Source organism: Zingiber officinale, chromosome 10B (assembly GCF_018446385.1).
Source record: "Zingiber officinale cultivar Zhangliang chromosome 10B, Zo_v1.1, whole genome shotgun sequence".
Classification (NCBI taxonomy): domain Eukaryota; kingdom Viridiplantae; phylum Streptophyta; class Magnoliopsida; order Zingiberales; family Zingiberaceae; genus Zingiber; species Zingiber officinale.
The window spans coordinates 49,500,907-49,515,781 of NC_056005.1; the positions used below are offsets into that span (position 1 = coordinate 49,500,907).

Sequence of the window (14,875 nt, forward strand, 5' to 3'; positions counted from 1 at the left end):
GACTTCGCCACATGGAAGCGCAAAATGGAGGTATTTTTTAAAACGGATTTTGATATTCTAATTACGATGAAATATGGTTTTGCAGCGCCAAAAGACAAAGAAGAAAACACATGGAGCAAGAAGGAGTTATCCGATTTTGTGGCCAACAGAAAGGCAGAGTTCCACCTGCTCAGCGTTCAACCACCACAAGAAGTAAATCGGATCGGAAGCTATGATTCAGCGAAAGATCTCTGGGAAAAATTCCTGGAGCTACACGAAGGTACTTCCGAAGCAAAGCTAGTAAAGCTAGCAAAGCGTGACATCCTCCGGAACCAGTTAACAAACCTCCGGATGAACCAAGGCGAGAAGGTAGCGCAACTCCAAGCGAGAATCAAGGAGCTGATAACGCAACTAACGAACCTTGGAGAAGAGGTAACCAACCGGGACTCTATCCGGTACGCGCTCAACGCCTTCCCTAGAACTCCAGAGTGGGCTTCCTTACTAGATGTGTATTACATCTCTAAGGACCTCGAGGTAAGTACTTTAGAACTGTAAAATACCGGAAAATAGAGAATAATAATAAGGGAATTTTTCGGAATTTTTGGAAATTTTTCAGGAATTTTTCGGAGCTCGTACGGGCGAGTTAATGGGGACAAAAACGGGGCTCAGAAAAGCCTATTTAGGCTACCCTATTTAAGTGAGGAAATGTTTATATTTCCTTTTCTTTTTATAATTCTTTTTCTTTTATATTTGTCGTCGTTTACAGCCGAGCCGCGCACCTTTTTTTTTTTTTTTCCTCTCACGCCCGAAATCTTCCTTGTGAGATCCTTTGCCCTAACCGCTCGGCGGCGATTTCTTCTTCCTCCTCTCCTCTGCCGACGCCGGCGACCATCCTCTTCCCTAGTTTCTGCCGTCGACGATGAGAGCTACCGCCGACCCTCTGACGCCGCTTCTCCATAGGCGAGCACGCCGACGCCACAGCCGAACCACCGCAAGCACGTCTGTGCCCTAGGGCCGGCGCCACCGTCGACCACCCGGAGCCCTAGCCCTTGCCGTGGAGTTCCTAGCGCCGGCTGCTACTTTTTGTGCCCTAACCGAGTCCCTTCCAGTTGCGGCTGTTACCCTTTTTCCTTTAGCCGACGTCAGCCACTCGAGTAGCGCTGGCCACCCCCGATTCCGGCACCCGAGTACACTGTTGGGGTTCTTCCGTGCCGTAGCACTGCCTCCGACCATATCTTTTCTCTGGTTTCTGGTGATCAAGAAGGTAAAGGTTAATTAGTTGAAGTTTGGGATCTAGTTGTTTACTATGGTTGTATTCCTGATCTTCTTCCATTTTGTTAAGTAGGGTTTCAGTGAGTGAGGAGGTTTGCCAGCATCTACTTCTTCCGGCAACAATCCACTTTGACTGTGGGTTGAGGTAAGTGTTATCCCTAGTTGCTGAAATAGGGGATGGGTAATGGATTTCTAATTTTTGGGCATTTAACCATGATTGGACAGCGGTATCACAGCGTATACCTCCGACCTTGATCAACTGAGGAATCCCTATTTCTTGGTGAGTTTTTGTGTTCATTTTGATGGTTGAATAATTAGGGATATTGACTTCAATGTAGGAGCCATTGCTATGAGTGTGTTGATCATTTTGTCGATGATTGACAGATAGGTTAATAACTAATGTTAACCTAGGTATATGTGTTGAATTAAGGAATGGATATGAGTATTAAATAGTTTTGGAGATTTTTATTTAGCTATATAGCTAAATACATTGTCTGTTTGATATCACAGGATTGTGACTCGAGACGGTGTCTCGACGAGGGATCTGTTTCGGATACGATCTTTTCTATTTTCGGAGGCGGGTACTTTTGACTTATTGTCTTTGATATGCTTAGTAATTAAATTAACAAGATGCATTAATTGTGTTTCTTACTTGTTTCGGTTAATCACTGCCCAATACATGCTACCTGTTGATTGATTGTTTGTTTACATCTTGTATGGATATGTACCTGATTCCACATGCTCATGGGTAGTGATATAACCATATTTTACCATGTCAGGACCTAGGTTTGATACCTTATATGATCAGATACCTTGATATGATTCATTCTCTTTGGTGCACATTATGATATGTCCAGAGATTGGTTTAGTATATTACCATGTTTAGTGACATGCACCATTCGCATGATTGCATGCTGAGTGATTGATTGCTCCTTTATTGTCGAGCACTTTGCCGCATCAACGTTGTGGCCAGACGTGGGTAGCGGGACTGCGAAAGCTCTTCCGTTGTTGGTCCGCTCGTGGGTAGTGTGTGTGTGTGCACGTTAGAGATCCCTCCCGTACCGGGATTGAGCTCCCCATTTATGATTTGGGGTAGGATGTATGTACTCGACAAAGATCCCGTCCACTTGTCACTCAGTAGTGATGCGAGTGGTCGCCCCCACTCGGTCCCCGTTGTGTGCGACGATGACATTGGCATCATGCATTTATTGTTTGTTTGTGTTTGTTGCACTTATATGCTGCACATTGCTTGGATATCTTAATTTACAGGATATCTATACCACTCGGTCTGTTTGTCTTTATACCCAGGTCCTGCTTACTTCAGTTTGGCATTTACCTTTATTCATCAGGAGACTGTACGCATGATTAGTGCTAGGTGTTATTTCTTTACTTTGCATATCAACTGTACCTGCTGAGTGTTGGACTCACCCCACCTCCATTGTTGTTATTTTCGGGTTGATGCGTAGTGCTAGTCCTGCAGACCTCCAGCTATTTGCTATCGTTTGTATTGTTTTTGATTCTCACTTGACTATATTTGGATTTGGATGTTGAATACTTAGATATTATATAGTTTGTCTCGTTGATGGATTTGTTTTCGATTTTATACTACTACATGCCTGCCTGGACGGCAGAAGAGGTAAGAAAAATCGGATTTGGGCTTTACGAGTGTAGTTGAGTAGGGTTGTTTTCGAGTCAGAGTATTACTATGTTGTGATAGCCAGAGGCTGAATACTTATCTAAACTGCGTGGTGATTGGTTTTATTTACTGTTATTATTCCAGCCACCTGTGGCTGAGGTATTTATGTATGTAGAAAGTTTCAGATTGTCCGTCGTACAGGGGAGATGCTGCCGAAATTTCTTCGGACAGGGACTTCTCTGGGGTGTGACAAGAACAATTATTTTCCACTTTTGAACTTCACAAATCTCGAGTTTCATAACCCATTGGAGCAGAGAAGACAAATCAGAACATTGCCTTAAAGGCAAAGATGAACAATTCTGACTCCGAAGCCTCAGTCGACGAATCCGAAGCGGCACTACTGGTAAGACGCTAACAAATTTAAATCGCAGAGGCATCATCGAAAGAAGAGGATTGTTCGCTGTTACAACTGCAACGAAGAGGGGCACATCAAAGATGACTGCCCAAAGCTAAAGAGAAAGGAGAAAGAAAGGGAAAAGCCAAAATACAAGAAGCCAGAATCCTCCAAACACAAGAACCTTAAGGCAACGTGGGATGATTCGTCATCCTCCGAATCGGAAGTCGAAGAATTCTCGGGACTAGCACTGATGGCCAACCATCAGTAAGAAGAAACGTCAGAAGAAAGCAGCAGTGAAGGGGGAGCGTCACCTGATCAGGTAAGTAAGGTACGCAATCTAACCCCATCTCAGTCATTTCGATTTATTAAATCGCTTTCTAAAGATTTATTCGAATTAGAAAAAAAAAATAAAGAATTAAAAATGAAATTAGCAAAAGCATGTCACTTGAAATGTACGATAGTATGAAATCAGAAAATGAAAATTTAAAATTAGAAATTAAAAAATTGAAAAATGATCCATGCTTAAAGAAATTTCCAAAGTAAAAAATTAGAATTTATGTTAAATTAAATTGGTATATAAGGAAGCATCAAGGACAACTTAGGAAAATACCAAGAAACTATGTACCTCCTAGATTTTTGAATAATCCTGTAGGAAGGAACCTCTATTGGGTTCCAAAATCTGTACTTAATTAATTTATCAAAAATTAAAAACTTACAGTGAGAAAATTAAACATTGAAATTTTTTATGGAAGCTTTGTCTAAGGAAGTGGTTGTTGCTCCAATAACCAAGAAGGCCTAGTGCTTCGCCACGACCTGGAAGCTAAAATATTGAAAAAAAATGTTTAATTAACTTTCTGAAAAAGCATTAAACTAGAATTAAATAATGGTTTAAAAGTTTTTAAATCTTTTTAAAATTCTAAAAAGTCAGATTGTGAAAATTCAAAAATTTAAATTTGACTCAGAAATTTTTTTATTGACTTAGAAAATTTTTTCTGAAAATTCAAAAATTTGACTTAGAAATGTTTTTGGGAAAAATTCATTTTAACTTAGAAATTTTTTGAAAAATTCATATTGACGTAGAAAATTTTTTCTGAAAATTCAAAAATTTGACTTAGAAATTTTTTTTGTAAACTCAAAAATTTAAATTTGACGTAAAATTTTTTTTTTTCATTTTTAACTTAGATTTTTTTTTAAATTCTATACATTTCACTTAACTTAAGTTATTTTTTTTATATTTTCTTAACCCCATTTTTGCTGTGATCAAAGGGGGAGAGAAAGGAACAAGTTCAAGGGAGAGTTAAATAAAGGGGATATAAAATTTCAAATGTTTACTTATTGCAAATTTTTTTTTAAAAAGGTGTTGTAATTTTATTTATTGCAAAATTGTACTTAAACTTGTTAGTCTAGTAATTTACCTTTAAAATTACTATTTATGTCTATGTTGTCCCTAACTTGAACTTGGGTTGATGCACATCAAAAAGGGAGAGATTGTTGGACCCCGTGATAGTTTTGATGTGATCAACCAAGTTGGTTAGGTCCTGCGTTGTATTTGATCCATGTGTCTGAGTGAGCAGGAGCTTAGGAGCACAGGAAGTCGAGCGGAAGATGCAGCTAGCGAGAAGGACGGCACGGGAAGGGAGCCGACGGGCTCGGTGCGTCCGAAGGACGAGAGAGCTGCGGAAGACGAGGGACGTTAAGCCGGGACGGAAGGCTGCTCGAGGAAGGCCGGAAATTGGGTTCGGGTGAGCCCTATTTCGGTTGGCCACAATCACCCAAAAGATCGGAGCATCGGAAGTCGCAACAAGCTGGAAACGAAGTCAAAGGAGCTGAGCTGCCAGCTTGGAGGCGCCTTCAGCCAGGTTGGAGGCGCCTTCAACCAGTCAAAGTGACCATTCTGCGCGCGGATAAAGTTTTATCTGCTGACTCCCATGGAGGCGCCTTGGACCCTCGGGATAGGATTTCCAGGACCTATATAAAGGCCCCTGGAGCTAGGAATTCAATATCAACTCAAGCATTCAATCTGTAGTGTTTCCTAGCAATAGTTCTGAGCTTTTGAAAGTGTAAAAAGCTTCTCCGCCTTCAACAAAGGAGATTTTTTTTACTGCGCTTTTTCTACTGCCCTGGATTAACAACCTCCTTGGTTGTAACCAGGTTAATTCTCCTGTGTCTTTCTTTTACTGTTTTATTTAACTATTGCACTAATTGAGTTGAAAGTACGAGGAGGGTATATTTATTTTTTAGGAGCAATTTACCCCCCCCCCCCTCTTGCCGGCCTCCGCTGCACCAACAGGCTGCTCATGCTTGCAAATAACAGTAAGAAAGTCAAAACAACATGCTAGAATAAAAGAGCTAAACTTGCTGGTTTTTTAAACCTATGTGAGGCTTATTTCATTTATTCCAAAACTTATACTCTTATACTTCAAAATAATAATCTCTTGGGCCTAGACTTAGTATCATTGCGTACTCCCTAATAGAAACTAAGGTAGCGAGCCACCAGTCCTACGAGGGTAAAGACCTTGGTCTTACCAGGGCCAAGACCTCAGAATTGGTCACCTGGATTTATTTAACGACAACCTCGAAAGTCGGTACTAGCCTTTTCAAATAAAATATATATTATCTTTAAATACTTCTAAAATGAAGTGCCTCGGCATTTCTTCAAACACTTAATGTATGTTTGATCTCAAATTCTGGAATTTGGGATGAAATTAAATCCTTGGTCTTTTCTTACTTATAACTACTCAAATATGTTATTTGTTCATGCTCAATAACTTAACACGAACTAAAAACAAGCAAACTGGGATGCTAAAGGAACATCTAAAACTACATGCTGGAGCGTAGGTAAGGTTGTCCGTGCTAATTGAAAAGCAAAAAAGGTCTAAACGGCATGGTTCAAATAAAGTTGTTCTTATTCATTGTAGTAACAGAGCAAACCAACATGGTATACTTAAAACACAGGCTGTTCATGCTCCCTAAATCAGTAACAAAACTAAAAACTGAAATACTAACATGCACAATCAAGAAGCAAGAAAACTCAACTAACGTGCTAAGGGTAAGGGGTTGTTCGTACCACATAAATAGCAAAAGAAAATCTAAACTTGCTGAAATTAGACTTCTATTAATTGTCTGTTGAAAAACTCAAACTAAAGAAGGAAACAAAGATACGAAACTACTCCTACTGTAGGCGTGAGCACTTACCTATGTGTTATTGAACTTACAGCCGAGAACAGAAGCTTCTAGGGTTTTAGAGGGCTTGAAATCTCGACCTCTTCTTCGTGCCTACGGGTTCTCCTCGACGAGAGGGTCTCGAATCTGTGAAGAGCTCACGAAGCCCTAGCTTCGGCTTCGTTTTCGCCCGAGCAGCGCTATCGCACGCGAGAGAGGAGAGGATGAGAGGGTTTTGGTCGTGAGGAAATAACCCGATTCCTTTTTATACCAATGGGTATTCTAGGTTTCAGTTATTAGTTAAATTTATTTCGCCATCACTTTGATCACGAAACACCTGCTTGAGCGCTTGGCTATCGTGCTTCGCTTAAGTCTTGGATCGGGTCGGAGGTCGCGGGTTCGAACCTCTTTATTTTTTTCAACTTCTTTCTTTTGGTAAAAATACCAAATGAACTCCGAAAATTTCATAAAAATACTCTAAAAATTCCTAAAAATCTCTAGAATATTCCTAAAGCATTTCTTAATATTTATAAGCACTTTTAGAACTCCAAACAATGAAATTTAGGGTGTTACAATTCTCCGTACCTTATAAAAAGTTAGTCCTCGAACTTAGAATAATTCTGGATATTTCTGTCTCATGATGTCCTCACGCTCCCAAGTAACTTCCCCGTGCTTCTGGTTCTACCAGATGACTTTCACTAGTGGCACTTCTCTATTTCTTAGTCTCTTAACTCCTCTGTCCACTATATGTGTAGGTCTGCTCTCATAGCTAAATCCTCCTGGATCTGCACTGATTGAGGCTGAATCACTTGGCTAGGCTTGTGGAGGCACTTCTTTATCATGGAGACATGAAATACATTGTGTATTACTGACATGTCTTGAGGTAAGTCCAGCTTGTAAGCTACCTTCCCAATCCTCTCTGTGATCAGGTAGGGTCCTACGTAGTGAGGACTTAACTTGCCCTTTTTGCCAGATCTCATCACTCCCTTCATAGGAGCGACCTTGAGAAAAACTGAATCCCCTACTTGGAACTCAAGTGGCCTACGACGTGTGTCAGCATAACTTTTCTGTCTTCTCTGGGCAGTCTCAATTCTCTGTCTGATCTTCTGGATAGCCTGAGTGGTCTCATCTATCATCTCTGTCTGAATGCCCAACTCCACTTCCATTTCTTTCCTTTCACCTACTTCTTCCCAGCAAATGAGTGATCTGCACTTTCGGCCATACAGTGCCTCGTAAGGTGCCATCTTGATAGTGGCCTGGTAGCTATTGTTGTAGGCATTTTTAGCTAAACACAGATACTTGTACCAACTGCCCTTAAAATCTAATGCACAAGCCCGGAGCATGTCTTCTAAAATCTGATTTACTCGCTTTGTCTGTCCATCAGTCTGGGGATGGAAGGTTGTGCTGAACTTAAGTTTGGTGCCTAATGCATTCTAAATACACTCCCAAAAATGGGAGGTGAAGCCCCCATCCCTACCAGAAACTTTCGACTTCGGAACTCCATGAAGTCTGATCACTTCCTTAACAAATAGCTGTGACAACTGCTCTATAGAGTGGGACACCTTGATGGCTAGAAAATGGGCAGACTTTGTCAACCTGTCCACTATCACCCATATCGCATCGTACCCATTAGTGGTCCTTGGAAGACCAGTTATAAAGTCCATGGATATTTCTTCCCACTTCTACTCTGGTATTGGGAGAGGCTGTAGGACTCCTCCTGGTCTCTTGTGCTCTGCTTTGACTCTCTAGCATGTCAGGCAGGTATTGACATATTTTAAAAAATCTCTCTTGAGCCCAGACCACCAGAATCTCTGTTTCAAATCTTGATACATCTTGGTGAAACCATGATACATGGAGTACGGTGTACTATGAGCTTCTTCTAGAATCTTCCTTCTCAATTCCTCATCGTTGGCGACACAAAGGCGACTCCCCTGATAAAGGATTCCATTGTCTGATACTCGAAACTCTGAATTTTCTACTTTTTTGTATACCTTGCTTGATCTTTTGGATATCTGGATCTTCACTTTACTTTCTCTGTATATCCTCAAGCAGGGTTGACTCTAAGGTTAATGCCGAGAGTTGCCCATAAATAATTTCAACTCCAAAGTCTGACAATTCCTTTTGCAGTGGCAGTGCTAATGATGACAAGGGCATCAGGGTTACACTGGATTTTCGGCTTAGTGCATCCGCCACTTTGTTAGCTTTACCTGGGTGGTAGAGGATTTCACAGTTATAATCTTTAACTAACTTTAGCCACCTGCACTGTCTCATGTTTAAGTCTTTTTGGGTAAAGAAATACATCAAGCTCTGATGGTCGGTGAAGATTCTGCACTGGACTCCATACAAATAATGTCGCCAGAGCTTTAGTGCAAAGACCACAACTGCCAGCTCAAGATCATGATTTGGGTAGTTCTTCTCATAGTCTTTGAGTTGTCTGGAAGCATAAGCTATAACCTTCCCCTCTTGCATGAGAACAGCTCCAAGGCACATCTTGGAAGCATCACTGTATATGTCAAAACTCTTGTCACTCTCTGGAACAGTCAGAATGGGAGCACTGGTCAATCTTTTCTTCAATGCTTGGAAACTTTGCTCACATTTGTCTGACCATTCAAACTTCTTGTTCTTCCTAGTTAGGGTTGTTAGTGGAGAGGCTATCTTGGAAAAGTCCTCCAAGAATTTCCTGTAATACCCAGCTAAACCAAGGAAGCTTCTGATCTCCCTAGCGTTCTTGGGTCTACACCAGTCGTTGACTGCCTCTATTTTGGCAGGATCAACCTGGATACCTTCTTTAGAAATGTTGCGACCTAGGAACGCCACCTGCTCCAACCAGAACTTGCACTTTGAGAATTTGGCATAAAGCTGTTTTTTTGCTGAAGGGTTTGCAGTACGATTCTCAAGTGCGTGTCATGCTCCTCTAGGGTTCTTGAATAAATCAGAATGTCGTCGATGAAAACAATGACGAATTTATCGAGGCAATCTCTGAACACTCTGTTCATTAAGTCCATGAAGACTGCAGGTGCATTAGTCACACCAAAAGGCATGACTATAAACTCATAGTGTCCATATCTGGTCCTGAAAGCTGTTCTGGGTATATCACTTTCTTTCACTTTCAACTGATGGTACCTAGAGCGCAGGTCTATCTTAGAGAACACTGTTTCCCCCTTTAATTGGTCAAATAGATCATCTATTCTGGGAAGAGGGTACTTGTTCTTAACTGTTACTTTGTTCAGCGCTCTATAATCTATGCACATCCGCATAGATCTGTCTTTCTTCTTAACGAACAACACTGGAGCTCCCCAGGGTGAATGACTAGGGCGGATGAAACCCTTATCAAGTAGCTCCTGAAGTTGTTCTTGTAACTCTTTTAGCTCTGCTGGAGACATTCGGTACAGAGCTTTTGAAATTGGACAGGTGTCAGGAACCAACTCAATTTCAAACTCCACTTCTCTGTTGGGAGGTAGTCTAGGTAACTCTTCTGGAAATACCTCTGGATACTCACAGACTACCCGAACATCTTCCTGCTTGGGTCCTTTTTGTCCTTCTGTATTCACAATGTACGCAAGAAAGCCAACACACCCTTTAGCTAACATTTGGTGAGCTGTTAAAGAAGATAGGAACTTCTTAGTCCTCTTTGGGACTCCCGTGAATTCAAAGGGTGGTTCACCTTCTAGGCTGAAGATCACTTTCCTTTTGCGGTAGTCCACCGAAGCACTGTACTTGCTGAGGAAATCCATACCCAGAATAACATTGGGTCTGAAATTTTGACTGGTACAGCCTGAAGCCACTGGTTGGACTCCATGACTTCCCCAGAAGGTAGGGTTGTCAAGAACTTGAAGTTCATGCTCTCTGTAGGCACCTGAAATTCCTTGGCAAAGGGCATTGATATAAAAGAATGGGTCGCCCAGTATCAAATAGTACAGTAGTTAAATGCTGAAAAATAACTACTTAACCTGTTACGACCGTGGAGGCACTAGCAGCTTCCTGTTTAGTGAGGGAGATTACTCTGGCACTGGCTGGAACTGGTGGGGCTTCCAACCTTCCTTAACTGAGCTGAGGTCCGTCCAGAGTTGTAGGCATGTAGTGTAACTGAGGCTTGCTCCCGTATGGCGCTGCCTATTGCTGACGTGCTTTGAGCTTGTTAAGACATGCCTTAGCCAAGTGTCCTTCTTGACCACACGAATAACATCCAGTCATACCCAAAAGATAGGTTCCTGGATGTAGTCTCCCACATTTAGGGAAGGGAGGGAACTTGACCTGCTTGTCTACTAGACCTCCCTTTTGGTTGCCTCCTGTATTCCATCATTTCCTTTTGTTATCCTTGCCCTTCCAGTTCTGCTTACTTGCTTGGGGTTTCTGACTCCCTGCTGTCTTGTCCTCTATCTTGACTGGCTTGAGTTGTGTTTGTTGTGCCTTGATGTTGTTCAGATAGTGCTCAGCGACTAATGCCTTGCTGACCAGCTCTTCACCAGTCTATGGTCGGTGAGTTCCACTACTCACACTAAGTGATATTTCTGGCCTCAGCATTCGGAGCACCAGTCTGACTCGTTCTTTCTTTGTACTTACTAGCTCTGGGCAAAGACGAGCTAGCCTGTTGAATCTCTTGACTGCTTCTTCTACTGGCAGGTCACCTTGTCTGAATTCTATAAACTCCTCATAATGTTTATTGGTGATCCGTTGGCGGAAGAATTCTTCGTAAAACTCTGTCTCAAAGTTAGCCTAGCTCATCTGGTTGGCTGCTCTCTTGCTCTTAACTCTCTCCCACCACATACGAGCATCTCCAGATAGGCAGAAGGAGGTACACTTGACTTTCTCGACTTCTGGCGAGTCAAGAAGCTCCATTGTGCTCTCCAGTATCTTGAACCAAGCCTGGGCATCCCAGGGCTCAGTCGTGCCTGAGAAACTTTCTGGCTTCAACTTCAGCCACTGTATCAGGTATGCTTCTTGTCGTTTAGGTGTTGTGGCGCCTTCCAGGATACCTGGTGGAACCTCAGCCTCCACTGGGTCTCCACATTGATAGTTGGGGGAGGGGGAGGAACTAGCTGCTGATTTGCCATCAGATTGGTGATTACTTGTTGCTGCTCTGCTACTTGTCTCTGGAGTTGAGCAACAACTTCAGAGAGATTAGGCTCAGTTGTTCTGGGCTCTTCGTTCTCCTGAGCTCGATCCTGAGTATGAGCGGTACGGTGACGCCCTCTTCTTGCCATCTAGTAATGCAGAGAGAGAAAACTTGAAATCATCCCTATAATCTCTAGACATATATATATATATATATATATATATATATATATATAAACATAGAAAGAAAACAAAAACAAGAACTTTTATCTTACTTAAACACATATAAGCAAATACTTCTAAGGTTTCTCTATACTGCAATTAATAAGGAAAGACATAATAAATAAAAAAATTAAGTACTTTCTTACTTGAAGACGACAAGGCTGATGCTGATGTGTGTGTGATGCTAGAGAATGGGGACTGCTTTGATACCAACCTGTAACGACCACCCTCCTTTCTACTACTCTCTAAGGGTGAACGCTACTTAACTACCCATTCTACTTAACTGATATTGCTTACTCTAAAGATAGTAACACTAAACCCCCTTTAACTGATCAAATAATAAGAACAGAACATGTAACTTACAGCAACTAATGCATGCAATTCAAGTGTAATGACTGTATCATATTAAAATTTCCAGGCAACCTTAGCTAACAATAAGGAAAATAGTTAACCCATCAATGAATCCCCTAGCAGCACGAAATAGAAAATCCGATTCCAAAATCTCCTTATCAACTTAAATAAGGAATTAATCTTAATAAATTCTTTAACGAGGTCCCAAGGCTTCCATAGTCCAGACATCACACATCCATCCCACACCTCCTTGTCGCCTTCCTTCACTGTAGCTTTCCTTTTCCTTTATCTGCAGTAAGAGGAAATGCAACTATAAGCGGATGCTTAGTAAGCGCTATCTAACTCGCAAAACTCGGATATGCATGTGTACAAAAAGGAATCTAGAAACTGAATGCTTTAAAAGAAAAGCTGCTCATGCTCATCTAATAGCAAAGGAACCGAAATCAATGAAATCAATACTGCAAAGCTAAAGGACCGACTGGTCATACCTGTCAAGCTAATAGAGGAATTAAAACAGACTGAAATGCTAAAAATGTAAGGCTGCTCATGCTTGCAAATAGCAGTAAGAAAGTCTAAACAACATGCTAGAATAAAAGAGCTAAACTTGCTGGTTTTTTAAACCTATGTGAAGCTTATTTCATTTATTCCCAAACTTATACTCTTATACTTCAAAATAATAATCTCTTGGGCCCAGTCTTAGTAACATTGCGCGCTCCCTAATAGAAACTGAGGTAGCGAGCCACCAGTCCTACGAGGGTAAAGACCTTGGTCTTACCAGGGCCAAGACCTCGGAATTAGTCACCTGGATTTATTTAACGACAACCTCAGAAGTCGGTACTAGCCTTTTCAAATAAAATACATATTATCTTTAAATACTTCTAAAATGAAGTGCCTCGGCATTTCTTCAAACACATGGCGTATGTTTGATCTCAAATTCTGGAATTTGAGATTAAATTAAATCCTTGGTCTTTTCTTACTTATAACTACTCAAATATGTGATCTGTTCATGCTCAATAACTTAACACGAACTAAAAACAAGCAAATTGAGATGTTAAAGGAACATCTAAAACTACTTGCTGGAGCGTAGGTAAGGTTGTCCGTGCTAATTGGAAAGCAGAAAAGGTCTAAATGGCATGGTTCAAATAAAGTTGTTCTTATTCATTGTAGTAACAGAGCAAACCAACATGGTATACTTAAAACACAGGCTGTTCATGCTCCCTAAATCAGTAACAAAACTAAAAAATGAAATACTAACATGCACAATCAAGAAGCAAGAAAACTCAACTAACGTGCTAAGGGTAAGGGGTTGTTCGTACCCCATAAATAGCAAAAGAAAATCTAAACTTGCTGGAATTAGACTTCTATTAATTGTTTGTTGAAAAACTCAAACTAAAGAAGGAAACAAAGATCTGAAACTACTCCTACTGCAGGCGAGAGCACTTACCTATGTGTTCTTGAACTTACAGCCAAGAAGAGAAGCTTCTAGGGTTTCAGAGGGCTTGAAATCTTGACCTCTTCTTCGTGCCTATGAGTTCTCATCGACGAGAGGGTCTCGAATCTGTGAAGAGCTCACGGAACTACCCCTTAGCCGGTCGCCGGAGACGAAGCCCTAGCTTCAGCTTCGTTTTCGCCTGTGCAACGTCCTCGTACGCGAGAGAGGAGAGGATAAGAGGGTTTTGGTCGTGAGGAAATAACCGGATTCCTTTTTATACTAATGGGTATTCTCGATTTCAGTTATTACTTAAATTTGTTTCGCCATCACTTTGATCACGAAACACTTGCTTGAGCGCTTGGCTATCGAGCTTCGCTTAAGTCTTGGATCAAGTCGGAGGTCGTGGGTTCGACCTCTTTATTTTTTGCAACTTCTTTCTTTTGGTAAAAATACCAAACGAACTCCGAAAATTTCATAAAAATACTCTAAAAATTTCTAAAAATCTCTAGAATATTCCTAAAGCATTTCTAAATATTTATAAGCACTTTTAGAACTCCAAACAGTGAAATTTGGGGTATTACAACACATTCATAATAACTGAGGTTTTGTTCTTTTATACAGTCAGTATAAAAAGAAACAACCTCAAATAGTCCTACTCAATACACACATAATGTACTAGTTTAACTTTACAGTCAAGATAAACTAATACCAAATTACACTACAACCATTCAAATGGGTTGTCCCAATCCATCTTGGTTGTGAGCTACTATTTAAAATTTATAAGGAACAGATAACATGATCTTCTGTGTGGCACCACACACCATATTATCTACAATATAAAGTAAATGGACAACTGCATTTAACATAAATATAGACATTTGACCAATGTGATTCTTATGTTCATACAAAAAGCTAAGCTTTTAGTATACAACCCAATAGGTTTAACTTCTGATGAACACATGCGTTGAACTTGGATTAATAATGTTAAGTTTCATTTGCAATCCAAGTTTAACTTCTGAAAAGCACATGGGTTGCTAGGAAAAGTTCTGTCCTTGTACAAATTTTTTTACAGGGGAAACATAACGGAATTTCGAGTATCGCCAACACTCACCACATCTTGGAAGTCAATTATTGAAATAGATACTTAATTAACTGACTGTTAAACCTTAGTCTAATTCAAATGTTGATCAATCCTTAGATTGGAATTTAAATTGAAGATTAAATTAACCATCTCACAAAACTATTAAGGTTCCCTAGTCGAAAATGTAGAAAAAGGTAAGATGAACCTATGTTTAAAGTAGTAAATCAAAACTAAATTAATTAAATTAAAGATAACTCAAATAAAATACATAATTAATTTCAAAATCAA

General features: G+C 40.6%; 1 long non-coding RNA gene across 1 annotated transcript; it reads left to right on the plus strand.

Moving 5' to 3' along the window:
• Positions 1-758: 758 nt before the first annotated feature.
• Positions 759-1,749, plus strand: LOC122030491. Its single transcript, XR_006125439.1, has 3 exons — positions 759-1,243; positions 1,325-1,396; positions 1,477-1,749. It is a non-coding gene; the product is annotated as an uncharacterized LOC122030491 (long non-coding RNA).
• Positions 1,750-14,875: the final 13,126 nt, after the last annotated feature.